We start from the raw sequence: 15,000 nt of genomic DNA, 5'->3' as shown, positions 1-15,000 counted from the left end.
CAGTATCGTCAAAAGACCTTGAGAAAGGTAGAGAAATATTACGTTCGTATCGTAGGACAAAGAAACAGTATCGTCAAAAGACCTAAGAAAGATAGAGAAATATTACATTCGTATCGTAGAACGAATATCACGACCCCTTGCAAGACGAGACGAGGCGTCTGGCAATAAGGCTTCGTAGTTACCAGATACCTCCAAAATCTCGGACATCGATACCAAGCTCCCATTTATCCGGCGTCTCAAATTGCCCTTGGAGTACGATGGGAATTTCGTCTTCATAAATGTTTGAGATACTGACAAAAGTGTCTTTTTAGTTCTAAAGATATCGTTATTAATTGCAAATGTCTTATTAACTGGAAATATCTTTTCAAGAACAATATAATTTAGATAAATTGAAATGTATATATACACATATAAATATATATAGGTGTGCATATGTATATATGCAATGTATATAAAAATACATACATATATATACAATATATATATGTGTATATATATATATATGTAAATATATATATATATATATATATATATATATATATATATATATATATATATATATATGAGTGTATTATATACACACATACATATACTGCATATACATATACATATATATATATATATATATATATATATATATATATATATATATATATATATATATATATATATATGAGTGTATTATATACACACATACATATACTGCATATACATATATATATATATATATATATATATATATATATATATATATATATATATATATATATATATATATATATATATGTGTGTGTGTGTGTGTATACATACACATATATATATACATATATACATATATATATATACATATATATATATACACATACATACATACATACATACAGTATATAGTGTACGAAACCCGTCAAAATAACGACTAAATATTTAGATAAATACCCACACACACGCAGCCCCCTCTCAACTGGGTATGACTACTTCCTCTCCCCCTACCCGTGGTACAGGGAGAGCTGAGCGTGACACTTGACCTTTATTACATAAGGGGAGATTATCAATATCATTAATAATATCATTACTACAAACTAAGATGTAATTAAGATTACCATGAATCATAACAAGAAGAACTAGAGCCGCTTATTTTTCGACCTTTTGCTTGACCTTGATCTTGACCTTTGACCTTAACATGCCTTAATTGGCGTGGATTTTAATTAAGGTTATCATGAATCATAACAAGAAGAACTAGAGCCGCTTACTTTTCGACCTTTTGCTTGACCTTATCCTTGACCTTTGACCTCAACATGCCTTAATTGGCGTGGATTTTAATTAAGGTTATCATGAATCATAACAAGAAGAAATAGAGCCGCTTATTTTTCGACCTTTTGCTTGACCTTAACCTTGACCTTTGACCTTAATATGCCTTAATTGGCGTGGATTTTAATTAAGGTTACCATGAATCATAACAAGAACAAGAGCCGCTTATTTCTCGACCTTTTGCTTGACCTTAACCTTGACCTTTGACCTTAACATGCCTTAATTGGCGTGGATTTTCATACACTCAAATATGAATCAAGTTTGAAGTCTCTGTGACAACGATGTCTAAACTTATGGCTGATTACTTGCATTGGGCATCTCGCTTGACCTTTGACCTTCCAAAACTTAATCATTTCCAGCTTTTTACATAAGTTAATCACTGCAAGTTGCATTACTCTAAGATTTAAATTGTGGCCAGGAAGCTGTTCACAAACAAACACACAGACAGGGGGATCTCTTGCTTAAGAGCACACTCGGGAAAACTTTTCTGTCTTATTTCTCTTCCTCTTGTTATTTTAAGTTTATATAGTTTTTTATAGATATCTATTTAAATGTAATTACCGTTCTTAAAACATTTTATATTGTTAATTACTTCTCTTTTAGTATATCTATTTCCTTACTTCCTTTCCTCAATGGACTATTTTTCCCTTTTGGAGCCCTTGGGCTTATGGCATCCTGCTTTTCCAACTAGGGTTGTAGCTTAGCTATTAATAATAATAATAATGACAATAATAATAATAATAATAATAATAATAATAATAATAATAATAATAATAATCTCCTTCCAACTTCCATAGTGGAGGTAATAATAATAATAGATTCCAAGTGGGATATTTCATGCAAAACTATACGATATCAATTTCATCTCTGCAAATGTCCACCTGCGAAATTTGATTGCAATAAAGGAAGGGATTGCCAATATCGAGTCAAAAGAATGTTATAATGAAATCCAATACAACCAGCGGATCTGTCAAGACTCGAATTCTGTGAGTTTTTTTAAGGAGATTATTTTTGGATACAGATTTTGCATATTTCATTACATTTTTTTTTCGTGATATTTAAATTTCTAGTTTATGGAATATACGAAAAAGAAGACGATTTATGAATATTTGAATGAAATAAGTAATATTTTTTTTTTTTTTTTTTTTTTTTTGTGATATTTAAGTTTTTGGTTTATGGAATATACGAAAAAGAAGAAAATTTATGAATATGTGAATCAAACAAGTAATAAATTTCCTTTTACGTCTTCGTATTCATATCGTAAAATGTTGGAAGACAGTACAATGTATCAAACAGATACTAGAATTCAAAGACGATAATAATAATAATAATAATAATAATAATAATAATAATAATAATAATAATAATCTCCCCTACATAATAAAGACCAAGTCTCTGACTATGTATAAATAAATAAATGTATGAAAGGGGGAAGGGATTCTATGCCACAACAACAACAACAAGAACAACAACAACAAAACCAACAGCAACAACAACAAACCCAACAACAACAACAACAACAACAACAATAACAACAAAACCAACAGCAACAACAACAAACCCAACAACAACAACAACAACAACAACAATAATAATAAAAATAAAAAAATACTGTTTTAATTAAAGGATTAATAGCATCTAATCCCTTAATATTGAACCAAAGCCCTTTTAGGATTTCAGCTAATCTTTGTGTCAAGGGAAAATCAGAATAATTCGTAAACAGATGAATAATTGGGATAAATGTCTATACTGCGAAGCTTCTCAATCTGACAGTTGTAAAGTGATTTACATGAAAATACATAAGATTATTGGAGCATACGTGTATTACTTTTCTTGTAGTTTGTTTATTGCCTTTCCTCACTGGGCTATTTTTCCCTAATGGAGCCCTTGTGCTTATAGCATCCTGTTTTTCCAACTAGGATTGTCGCTTAGCAAGTATCAATAATAATAATAATAACAATAATAATAATATTAATAATAATAATAATAATAATAATACAAGGGTAGTGGTGGCCTATTGGAAACGTCCCTGCCTTGTGATGATCTCGCTCAAGCTTGATAGTTTCTTGTAGTGTCTGCAACCTCACCATCCTTGTGAGCTAAGGAGGAGCCTACATGTCTACCTGCTGAGTCATCAGCAGCCATTGCCTGGCCCTCCCTGGTCCTACCTTTGGTAGAGAAGGGCTTGGGTGCTGGTCATATGTATATAAGGTCAGTAATTAGGTCATTGCCCTGCTAACTACAGCAGTCACTGTTCCTTGCCTCTGCCATTCATAAGCAGGGTTGTGGTGGCCGATGTGGTAACATCCCTGTCTGGTGAACGCCAGACAGGGGCTCGAGTCCCGCTCTGACTCGTTAGTTTCTTTGGTCGCTGCAACCTCGCCATCTTTGTGAGCTAAGGATGGGGTGTTTGGGGGAGCCTATAGGTCTACCTGCTAAGTCATCAGCGGCCATTGCCAGGCCCTCCTTTATTATTATTATTATTATTATTATTATTATTATTATTATTATTACTTGCTAAGCTACAACCCTAATTGGAAAAGCAGGATGCTATAAGCCCAGGGGCTCCAACAGGGGAAATAGCTCAGTGAGGAAAGGAAACAAAGAAAAATAAAATATTTTAAGAGGAGAAACGAGATTAAAATAAATATATCCTTTGTCCTAGCTTTGGTGGAAAAGGACCTTGGGTGTTGATCATATGTATATAAGGTCAGTAACTTGGTCACTGCCCTGCTAACTAGAACATTGTCGCTGCTCCTTCCCTCTGCCATTCATAAGCAACCTTTAAACATGTCCCCAATGTTGAGACAGCTAAGTTCATAATCTTTCTTTGGCTCCTGACGATCACCGACACCTATTTATAACTTGGTCGATTAGCAGTGTCATGCCAAGGATCGAAGAAAGGTCCTTGCAGATTTCTGTACCATGATCTTCCACTGTCTTGGATTAGAGTTCTTTCGCTTGGGAGTACACTCGGGCACACTACTCTATCTTATTTCTCTCTCTCTCTCTCTCTCTCTCTCTCTCTCTCTCTCTCTCTCTCTCTCTCTCTCTCTCTCTCTCTCTCTCTCTCTCTCCTCTATAGTTTATATGTGAAGGATCTAATTTAATGTTGTTACTATTCTTAAAAATTTTTATTCTGATAGTTCATCTATTCTCTATTAGTTTATTTATTTCCTTGTTTCCCTTGCTCGCTCGGAATTTTTCCCCTGTTGGAGCCCTTGGGCTTATAGCATCCTGCTTTTCTAACAAGGGCTCCAAACAAGAAAAATTAGCCCAGTGAGGAAAGGAAACGAGGATATAAATAAACTTCAGGCATAAGACACATTCAAAACCAAATATATTAAGAACAGTAACACCATTAAAATAGATCTTTTATATATAAACTATAAAAACTTAATAAAAGAGAGGTAGAGAATTAAGATAGAATAATGTGCCTGGGTGTACCTTCAAGCATAACAAAGTTAACTATGAGCAAGTAGGAAAGCATCAAGCGTATTTCACGTAAGAAGCATTAAGCGAATTTCACATAAGAAAGCATTGAGCGTATTTCACGCAAAAAAGCATTAAGCTATTTCACGTAAAAAAGCATTAAGCGTACTTCACGCAAGAAAGTATTGAGCTTATTTCACGTAAGAAAGCATTAAGCTTATTTCACGTAAGAAAGCATTAAGCGTATTTCACATAAGAAAGCATTAAGCGAATTTCACGTAGGAAAGCATTAGGCATATTTCACGTAAGAAATCATTGAGTGTATTTCACGCAAGAAAGCATTAAGCTACTTCACATAAGAAAGCATTAAGCGTACTTCACGTAAGAAAGCATTAAGCGTATTTACATAAGAAAGCATTAAGCGTATTTACATAAGAAAGCATTAAGCGTATTTACATAAGAAAGCATTAAGCGAATTTCATGTAGGAAAGCATAAAGCGAATTTCACGTGGAAAAGCATTAAGCGTATTTCACGTAGGACAGCATTAAGCGTATTTCACGTAAGAAAGCATTAAGCTTATTTCACGCAAGAAAGCATTAAGCTATTTCACGTAAGAAAGCATGAAGATATATATCAAGTAAGAAAGCATTAAGCTTATTTCACGTAAGAGAGCATTAAGTGTATTTCAAGAAAGCATTAAGCGTATGTCACGCAAGAAAGCATTAAGCTTATTTCAGGTAAGAAAGCATTAAGCGTATTTCAGGTAAGAAGGTATTAAGCATATTTCACGTAAGAAAGCATTAAGCGTATTTCACGTAAGAAAGCATCAAGCGTATTTCAGGTAAGAAAGCATTAAGCGTATTTCACATAAGAAAGCATTACGCGTAGGCTATTTCACGTAGAAAAGCATTAAACGTATGTCACGTACGAAAGCATTAAGCGTATTTCACATAAGAAAGCATTAAGCTTATTTCACATAAGAAAGCATTAAGCTTATTTCACGTAAGAAAGCATTAAGCGTATTTCACATAAGAAAGCATTAAGCTTATTTCACATAAGAAAGCATTAAGCTTATTTCAGGTAAGAAAGCATTAAGCGTCCTTCACGCAAGAAAGTATTAAGCTTATTTCACGTAAGAAAGCATTAAGCGTACTTCATGTAAGAAAGCATTAAGCGTATTTCACATAAGAAAGCATTAAGCGAATTTCATGTAGGAAAGCATTAAGCGTATTTCACGTAAGAAAGCATTAAGCGAATTTCACGTAGGAAAGCATTAAGCGAATTTCACGTAAGAAAGCATTAAGCGTAATTCACGTAAGAAAGTATTAAGCTTATTTCCCGTAAGAAAGCATTAAGGCTACTTCAGGTAAGAAAGCATTAAACGTATTTCACATAAGAAAGCATTAAGCGTATTTCACATAAAAAAGCATTAAGCGAATTTCACGTAGGAAAGCATTAAACGTATTTCATGCAAGAAAGCATTAAGCTATTTCACGTAAGAAAGCATTAAGCGTAATTCTCGTAAGAAAGCATTAAGCTATTTCACGTAAGAAAGCATTAAGCTTATTTCACGTAAGAAAGCGTTAAGCATTTCACGTAACAAAGCAAAGCGTATTTCAAGAAAGCATTAAGCATATTTCACGTAAGAAAGCATTAAGCGTATTTCACGTAAGAAAGCATCAAGTCTAATTGACGTAAGAAAGCATTAAGCTATTTCAGGTAACAAAGCATTAAGCGTATTTCAGGTAAGAAGGCATTAAACGTAATTCACATAGGAAAGCATTAAGTTCACGTAAGAAAGCATTAAGCGTATTTCACGTACGAAAACATTAAGCGTATTTTAATGTGGAATTTCGATGTATAATTATAGAATCCTTGCCTGATATAAAAAACGTTTAATAGACCCAGAATCTCGTGAAACGTTAACGTCACAATCACCATTTGCATTCATGTCATGCTCTCTCAATGAATGCAAATTCGATACGTTTTCCCGAAGCCATAGGCGAGTGGGCGAAGTAAGTGGGAGACTGTCTCATAGCGAGACAGGAATGGAGAGACTTCAGATTTAAATTGGCTCGTAACTCAATTGAAACCGTTTCTAATAAATCATTCCTTTCTAAAGAAATCAATTATGTAAATTGTAATGAAGCCAATGAGAGAGAGAGAGAGAGAGAGAGAGAGAGAGAGAGAGAGAGAGAGAGAGAGAGAGAGAGAGAGAGAGAGAGAGAGAGAGAGCAGTTTTAAGCAACTGGGATAATATAAGAGGGAGATCCTCATAGTGAGACAGGAATGAAGTGACTTCGAGATTTAAATTGCTTGTAACTCAATTGAAACCATTTTTAATAATTCACTATTCGTAAGAAATCAATTATGTAAATTGTAAATAAGCCAATGAGAGAGAGAGAGAGAGAGAGAGAGAGGAGAGAGAGAGGAGAGAGAGAAGGAGAGAGAGACGAGAGAGAGAGAGAGAGAGAGCCGTCTTAGGCAACTGGGCTAAGTCGGATACTCATAATGTGACAGGAATGAAGTGACTTCGAGATTTAAATTTGCCCGTAACTCAATTGAAACCATTTTTAATCAATCACTTTTTGTAAGAAATTAATTGTGTAAATTGTAATGAAGCCAATGAGAGAGAGAGAGAGAGAGAGAGAGAGAGAGAGAGAGAGAGAGAGAGAGAGAGAGAGAGAGAGAGAGTTCTAGGCAACTGGGCTATGTGGGAGACTGTCTCATAGTGAGACAGGAATGAAGTGACTTCGAGATTTAAATTTGCTCGTAACTCAATTGAAACCATTTTTAATCAATCACTTTTTGTAAGAAATCAATTATGTAAATTGTAAATAAGCCAATGAGAGAGAGAGAGAGAGAGAGAGAGAGAGAGAGAGAGAGAGAGAGAGAGAGAGAGAGAGAGAGAGAGAGAGAGAGCAGTTCTACGCCATTCAGTAATCGAATAGACCTATTTGCAACTTGAACGTGTTAAAACAACATGCGTATGTATACATCTATGACTGATACACCCTTCTAGGACCGTGTATGTATTTGTACGTATGCCCTTCCACCTAATTAACAGTAACACTTGGAAGTCTTCTCACTACGTCACACAAAGCCGACACCGCACGTGATAGGACTAGCCAGCCGGCTAGGGTGTCTCCCCCCCCCCCCACCCAGAGGCGTGAGGCGAGCGCTCTCTAACGGTTGAAATGGAGAGGATGTCTCAGTTAAGAGCTTATATCATTTCCGCTAATTAATGTAAGTGTTGGAATCATTTCCATTACCCAAAGGATATTGCTGCTAAGAGACGCCAACAGACGCCATGATGGAAATGGAATCAGGTTTAATAGAGAGGTAAATTTAACGGTGTCGGTTTTCAAGTGTTTAGGCTTAAAGTTTTCATTATCATCTCCTCCTACGCCTATTGACGCAAAGGACCTCGGTTAGATTTTGCCAGTCGTCTCTATCTTGAGCTTTTAATTCAATACTTCTCCATTCATCATCATCTACTTCGTGCTTCAGTCCTCAACCATGTAGGCCTGGGTCTTACAACTCTTCTAGTGCATTGTGGAACTCAGTTGAACATTTGGTGAACTAATTTCTCTGGGCCATTATTATCGTTATCATTGTCATTATTCTCTTATTCTAACATCGTGTTTACTTTTATTACTAGGTTAAGCTACATCTCTAAATAAAAAAGCAAGATGCTATAAGGCTAACGGCTCCATCAAGGAAAACAGCCCAGTGAGGAAAGGAAATAAGGAAATACATCGTAATAATAGTTTTTACCAAATCTTATCAAATTATTACTATTATTGTTAGCTAAACTACAGCCCTAGTTGGAAAATCAAGATGCTATAATCCCAAGGGCTCCAACAGGGAAAAATAGCCCAGGGGGGAATTAAATAAGGAAATAAATAATACTAAATGACCATAAAATATTACTATCACAAGAGAGCAAACTCCGAACATTTCAAAAGAAGGTCCACATGAAATTCTTTCTCAGAAAAGGATGCGCCTTTGTCCGTCCTTTCCTCAATTTAATGAGAGGACAATCATCTGTATGAAAGAAATGGCTGGGGGCATTGTGATTATGGAGCAGTCTCAATTATCTAAACCTCACTTTTATTGTTGTTGTAAAAATACTATTAATATTCATTAAATAATGTATATTTATGCATTAATTTTCCACTTTTAGACCGTTTAATCTTTCCTTATTTCTGTCCTTTTTTCCAAGCTTTCTTCCATTAGTTCTGGTCCTGTTTCTTTCTTTTTTTTTAGAATGTTCCCGTTTTCTTTTTTCTTTTTTTAGAATGTTCCCGTTTTCTTTTTTCTTTTTTTTTTAGAAAGCTTTTGTGGATTATGAAAATATCGCAGCTTGAAAGATTGGTAAATGATCAAATAATAATGGCAGGCGTAGTAAATATCACAGAGGTGATAAGGGTGTTACGACTGAGATGGTGTGGACATGTGTAGAGGATGGATGGTGGGGAGTGAGTGAGGAGGGCTTGGGAGGAACATGATGGCGAGGAGAGGAGAAGGTTTGGTGGATGAGACATTGGAGAGAGGGCAACAGGCAACCGACCCCTTAATGTAGGGATATTGGTGGAAATGAAGGTGCCTCAGTCTCAACTTTGCAACTTTGAGATGGTACTTAACGTCCCTAAGGACCCTCTCTTGCATAACAGAAAAGTTTCGCTTTATAGATATGGGAAAATGCAAATCAGCTTAATGAAAGAAATCAACAAGTTCTGTATAAAGAAAGAATGAGTAAAATGTTCACCAAAAAGTATATAAATTATTGTTTTTGAGTGACTAAAAATTAAAATCAAGATGTGTGATGTTGTAAATTGTTAAATTAGATGGATTTGTTCATATAAAAATGCAATTAAGTGTGATTATACTGTAAATATTGTGATTGTAAAGAATATGTAATTTAACTTTTTTAATAAAAAGATAAAAAAAAAGTTTTGACGCTATATATAAATGAAATCTTTATATTAACAACAAAAAAACTCCTGTATCTGGTCCACAGTAGCCAATAATGTTTGTCTACAGTCTAAACTATAGCAGGTAGACCATTCCCACTCTAGATGTGTAGTGATAAATATCTAGGTCTAGAGAGAACAAAGAACAGAGGCTCTACACTCTAGCATGGTAACTAGAACTAGTTTTTAACTAGAACTGTTTCCTATTCATACTAAAGGAAGAGATTGAATAAGGAATATATAAATATCTACCGAATCCTATATACGTGACGAAGGAGAATGTGCCCAGACTAGGTTAAACTCAGAGTCAAGAAACTCTCGACCTATATTTGTTTCTGTGGACGCCAAGTTTATGAGAATGTTTATAGGAGATAAAATATGAAGGTTATTAAAACGATAATAGAAGATAAAATAAAACGGTTATGAAAACATTTGTAAAAGATAAAATATGTTTATGAAAACATTTGTAAAAGATAAAATAAGTTTATGTAAATGTTTACAGAAGATAAAATAAAACGTTTATGAAAATGATTATAGAAGATAAAATAAAACGTTTACGAAAATGATTATAGAAGATAAAATAAAACATTTACGAAAATGATTTTAGAAGACAAAATAAGACGTTTATGAAAACATTTATAAGAGATGAAATAAAACGTTTGTGAAAACATTTATAAAGGATAAAATATGCAGTTTATGAAAATGATTTAGAACAAAGGTGACCTACGTCACTAGGCTTTATAACAATAGACCATAACGATGTATTTGCGGGCGATCTCTCTACTTAGCTTCAAAGGCTAACCGTTTTCTATGGCTTGATTGTGATTGTTATTCTCATTGAAGATATTGTTATTGCAGTTGTGATTATTATTCCTATTGAAGATGTTGTTATTGCAGTTGTGATTATTATTCCTATTGAAGATATTGTTATTGCAACTGTTATTGTACGATTGAGGCTCCTGCTTAAAGATGAATTAATGGTAATCACATAACTATGAACCGTTGTTTTTATTATTTTTTTTCCGTTTTCTTTCGTGAAAAAATTCAACCGCTTTTAAACTGGGGTTACCAACCGAAATATCTCTCTCTCTCTCTCTCTCTCTCTCTCTCTCTCTCTCTCTCTCTCTCACTCTCTCTCTCTCTCTCTCTCTCTCTCTCTCTCTCTCGATGAATATTAGACATTTCTACTATACATTTTCATTGTTTGAAAGGAAATAGTTCTTTGAAATAATATACCTTATTCATTCATGCATTTCTACTTCCAGATTATACCCCCAAGTGAATATTACGTATACCTATTTAAATAAATATACATTATATATACAACAACAACAACAACAACAACAACAAATACATCCGTTTCTAGTCCACTGCAGGACAAAGGCCACAGACTTGTCCTTAGTTATGTCTTGGGTTTGGCCATTTTCATCACCACGCTAGCCACTATGAATTGGTGATGGTGGGAGACTTTAGTCTGATCGCTCACAGCAAACTAATCTAGCATGGGTGGCCCTGACTAGTATAGCTTTGCTGATCATGTCAATACACAAACCCTTTCACTCAGAAATGGAAGATATATATATATATATATAAATATATATATATATATATATCATCATCTCCTCCTATGCCTATTGACGCAAATGGCCTCGGTTAGATTTCGCCAGTCGTCTCTGTCTTGAGCTTTTAATTCAATACTTCTCCATTCATCATCTATTTCACGCTTTATAGTTCTAAGCCATGTAGGCCTGGGTCTTCCCATTATATATTAGTGCCTTGTGGAGCCCAGTTAAACGTTTGGTGAACTAATCTCTCTTGGGGAGTGCGAAGAGCATGCCCAAACCATCTCCATCTACTCCTCCTCATCATATATATATATATATATATATATTATATATATATATATATATATATTATATATATATATATATCCGATCACGCTGACCAGCATTGCCAAACGTATGACAACTCGGGGGAGGGGGGGGGAGAAGGGTTGAATCTGTGGGCATACCTACCTATTTAGCCGTCATTTTTGACGGATTGCGTACACTAGCAACATAATAGTATACATTTTGACGGAGCAATAACTATTCACGTTTTCCATCGACTAGGTCTAGAAACTTGAGAGAGAGAGAGAGAGAGAGAGAGAGAGAGAGAGAGAGAGAGAGAGAGAGAGAGAGAGAGACTTTTTACTGAGAAACAAGGCCTGTAAATTTCAAGGCTACGTATTACTAAGACTTACGGTACTTTTACAGTTATTTTGGTTTGAAGCCCTTCAGCCATGCTAAGCCAACCTGATTATCTTTTCTCCCATAGCTGTGATTAGTCTCTTCACTGCTGACTTTTATTATTATTATTAGTAGTAGTAGTAGTAGTAGTAGTAGTATCTTAAGATTTTCATATTGTTATTCATTACTTTTTATAGCCTATGATTTATTTATTTCCTTACTTCCTTTCCTCACTGCGCTATTTTTCCCTGTTGAAGCCCTTGGGCTTATAGCATCTTGCTTTTCCAACCACGATTGTAGCTTAGCTAATAATAATAATAATAATAATAATAATAATAATAATAAATATAGGCCTAGTCCACCAATGCCAAATGAGTTTAAGTGGATTCCTTTCGCCAGTTGTCTCTATCTTGAGTTTTTAAATCAATACTTCATTCATCATCATCTAACTTCGCGCTTTATAGTCCTCAGCCATGTAGGCCTGGGTCTTCCAACTCTTCTAGTGAATTGTGGATCACAGCTAAACGTTTGGTGAACTAAGTAGATTCAGTTTTATTCAAAATACCGTTATATAAGTACCTTAACATCGTAGAAAAACAAGGTTAATTTTACTCTTCCTAAAATCATATAAAATCTTACTTTCCCCAAAGACCTTCATTATGCTGCTACTTATAAAATAAAGTCACATAAAATGTTAAATAATAATAATAATAATAATAATAATAATAATAATAATAATAATAATAATAATAATAATAATAATAATAATAGGGTTATTTTGGTACCACTTCTTTTGTTCCACAACTAAGCCCTAATTAGTGATAAATAAAACCTATATAAAATAAAATAATGAACGCTAACCGTTTCATAAAATTGTTTTTTATCAATGTGATTAGCCCCCTTACAGAAAGGTAGGTCTTTGATTAGGCCTATTATAAATTTCACATTTATTTGAAGGACTTCGGATGCTCACAATAGATCGCTCTTGGTGAAGCTACATGAGCCTCTGAAAATCCTAAGATTTAACGATGTAGGCCTAAATCTTTTAGAGAGAGAGAGAGAGAGAGAGAGAGAGAGAGAGAGAGAGAGAGAGAGAGAGAGAGAGAGAGAGAGAGAGAGAGAATCCATTTCCATCTGGCAGAGCCTCTGTTGACAAAAACAACCAGATGTCATTCTCAAAGGAATATATAAAACTTTTCGCAAATAAAAATTAAGGCAATAAATCATATAGGCTAATATTAGGCCTATTTGAATTTTTCAGTTTAACTGATCTACAAGGAGCAATGCACTTTGAATTTCTCATGAACTGTAAATATGCTATAACTAATAACAATAACCCAAAAGTGCTTTGCAATATTGTAATACCTAATCTCTATATAATGAAACAATTTGTATCTGTACAAGTAATTATTTCCTATATAACAATACAACTCTAAGGTAATATCTTCATCTATCCCAGAGCCAACCTTGTCACCACTGGTTCCCAGTTAAGTATGCATTTTGTGAGCATTTTGATTGTCATCCTGCGTTAGGTTAGGTTAGATTGCACCACTGAATTTCACTTAGTAATTGACAATTTAATATATCAGGTTAGGCGAAAGGTAGGGAACAACACTCTGAGGCAGGTTAGGTAGGGAAAAGGCCAGGTAGGGATATATGCTCTAGGGCAGGTAATTTAGGGCATTCTAGGGCAAGTCAGCTAGGGAATTAAGCTCTAGGACAGGGTGAGTAGGGCACTGCGCTCTATGGCAAGTCAGCTTGGGCCGTATGCTTTATTGGCTGGTCAGGTAGTATATGCCAAAGGGTCGTTCAGATAGGGCACTATGCTCTAGGGTGTCAGGTAAGGTACTAAGCTCTAAGGTAGGTCAGGTAGGGCACTAAGATCTAGGGAAAGTCAGGTAAGGCACTAAGCTCTAGGGTAGGTCAGATAGGACACTATGCTCTAGGCTAAGTAGGGCACTATGCCCTAGGCTAGGTAAGACACTATGTTCTAGGGCAGGTTAGGTAGGACACTACACTCTAGGACAGGCAGACTAGGATGCACCCTTGTATCACACAATCATTTATAGCAAACTGGGCTAGGTAAAGGGGAGTCAAGTAGGAAGGTATACACTACGTTAGGTTAGCTCTGAGTATTACATTCTAACACTTATATTTCCCTAAGCCAGATTAAGTGGAGTTAAGGATCAGTTATGCTTTGGCTTAGGTTAAGTTAAAGTGCATCTCTGTATTTCATTAGTTTGTTTTCTCATACCTCAATAAATCTGGCCCTCTGGCGTGAAACATTTGAATGTAAAAATCGTAAAATTTGCAGGACAAAATATTAAAAATATCTCAATCTAACTACACCATGATTCTGTTGTAATTTATTTCTTAAAATGAAATAAGTTAACTTTTAATTATATTTTAAATTTATCCTGGTGATCTTTTAAATAAACTCTAAAATAATGATAATGAGTTTAAGAGAGAGAGAGAGAGAGAGAGAGAGAGAGAGAGAGAGAGAGAGAGAGAGAGAGAGAGAGAGAGAGAGAGAGATAATGTTTTTCACGTATTTCTCATTAACACTCACGATGTTGCAAAAAAAAATCTGCTCGCATTTTATATATATATATATATATATATATATATATATATATATATATATATATATATATATATATATGTATATATATATATATATACATATATATATATATATATGTATATATATATATATATATATATATATATATATATACACACACATATATATATATATATATATATATATATATAAAATCATTATTTGTTAATGTATAAAAATAAATTTTGCAGCTGATAATGGGTTAAGAACTGATACCAGAAAAATTCAAGGGAAAAAAAGTTTTTAAAAAATGTCATGGTTTGTAGACCTATAGCTGAACGTCCTACACTTTCTTATTTGTGTAAGATTTCCAAAGGTTATAACAATAATAACACAATAACAAACAAATATGTAAACATAATATTGAACAAGAGAATAATATGAACACTTACGCCATCTTTATGCCCATATCCGTCACTTTGAAGGTAACCG

At 34.2% G+C, this 15,000-nt stretch overlaps 1 protein-coding gene across 1 annotated transcript in view; it reads right to left on the bottom strand.

The window, feature by feature from the left end:
- The window catches only part of LOC137625044 (neurensin-1-like), a 259,494-nt gene that overhangs the window by 244,360 nt on the left and 134 nt on the right, over positions 1 to 15,000 (bottom strand). Inside the window, exon 1 of the mRNA XM_068355976.1 lies at positions 14,961 to 15,000. This exon is cut by the window's right edge and continues 134 nt beyond it. The gene's annotated coding sequence lies outside the window, so the exon portion shown is untranslated. The remainder of the gene's footprint in view (positions 1 to 14,960) is intronic.

The sequence above is a fragment of the Palaemon carinicauda genome, chromosome 31, assembly GCF_036898095.1.
Source record: "Palaemon carinicauda isolate YSFRI2023 chromosome 31, ASM3689809v2, whole genome shotgun sequence".
Lineage (NCBI taxonomy): Eukaryota > Metazoa > Arthropoda > Malacostraca > Decapoda > Palaemonidae > Palaemon > Palaemon carinicauda.
The sequence above is the reverse complement of the archived record's forward strand: the minus strand, read 5'-3'. Positions and strand labels throughout refer to the sequence as shown.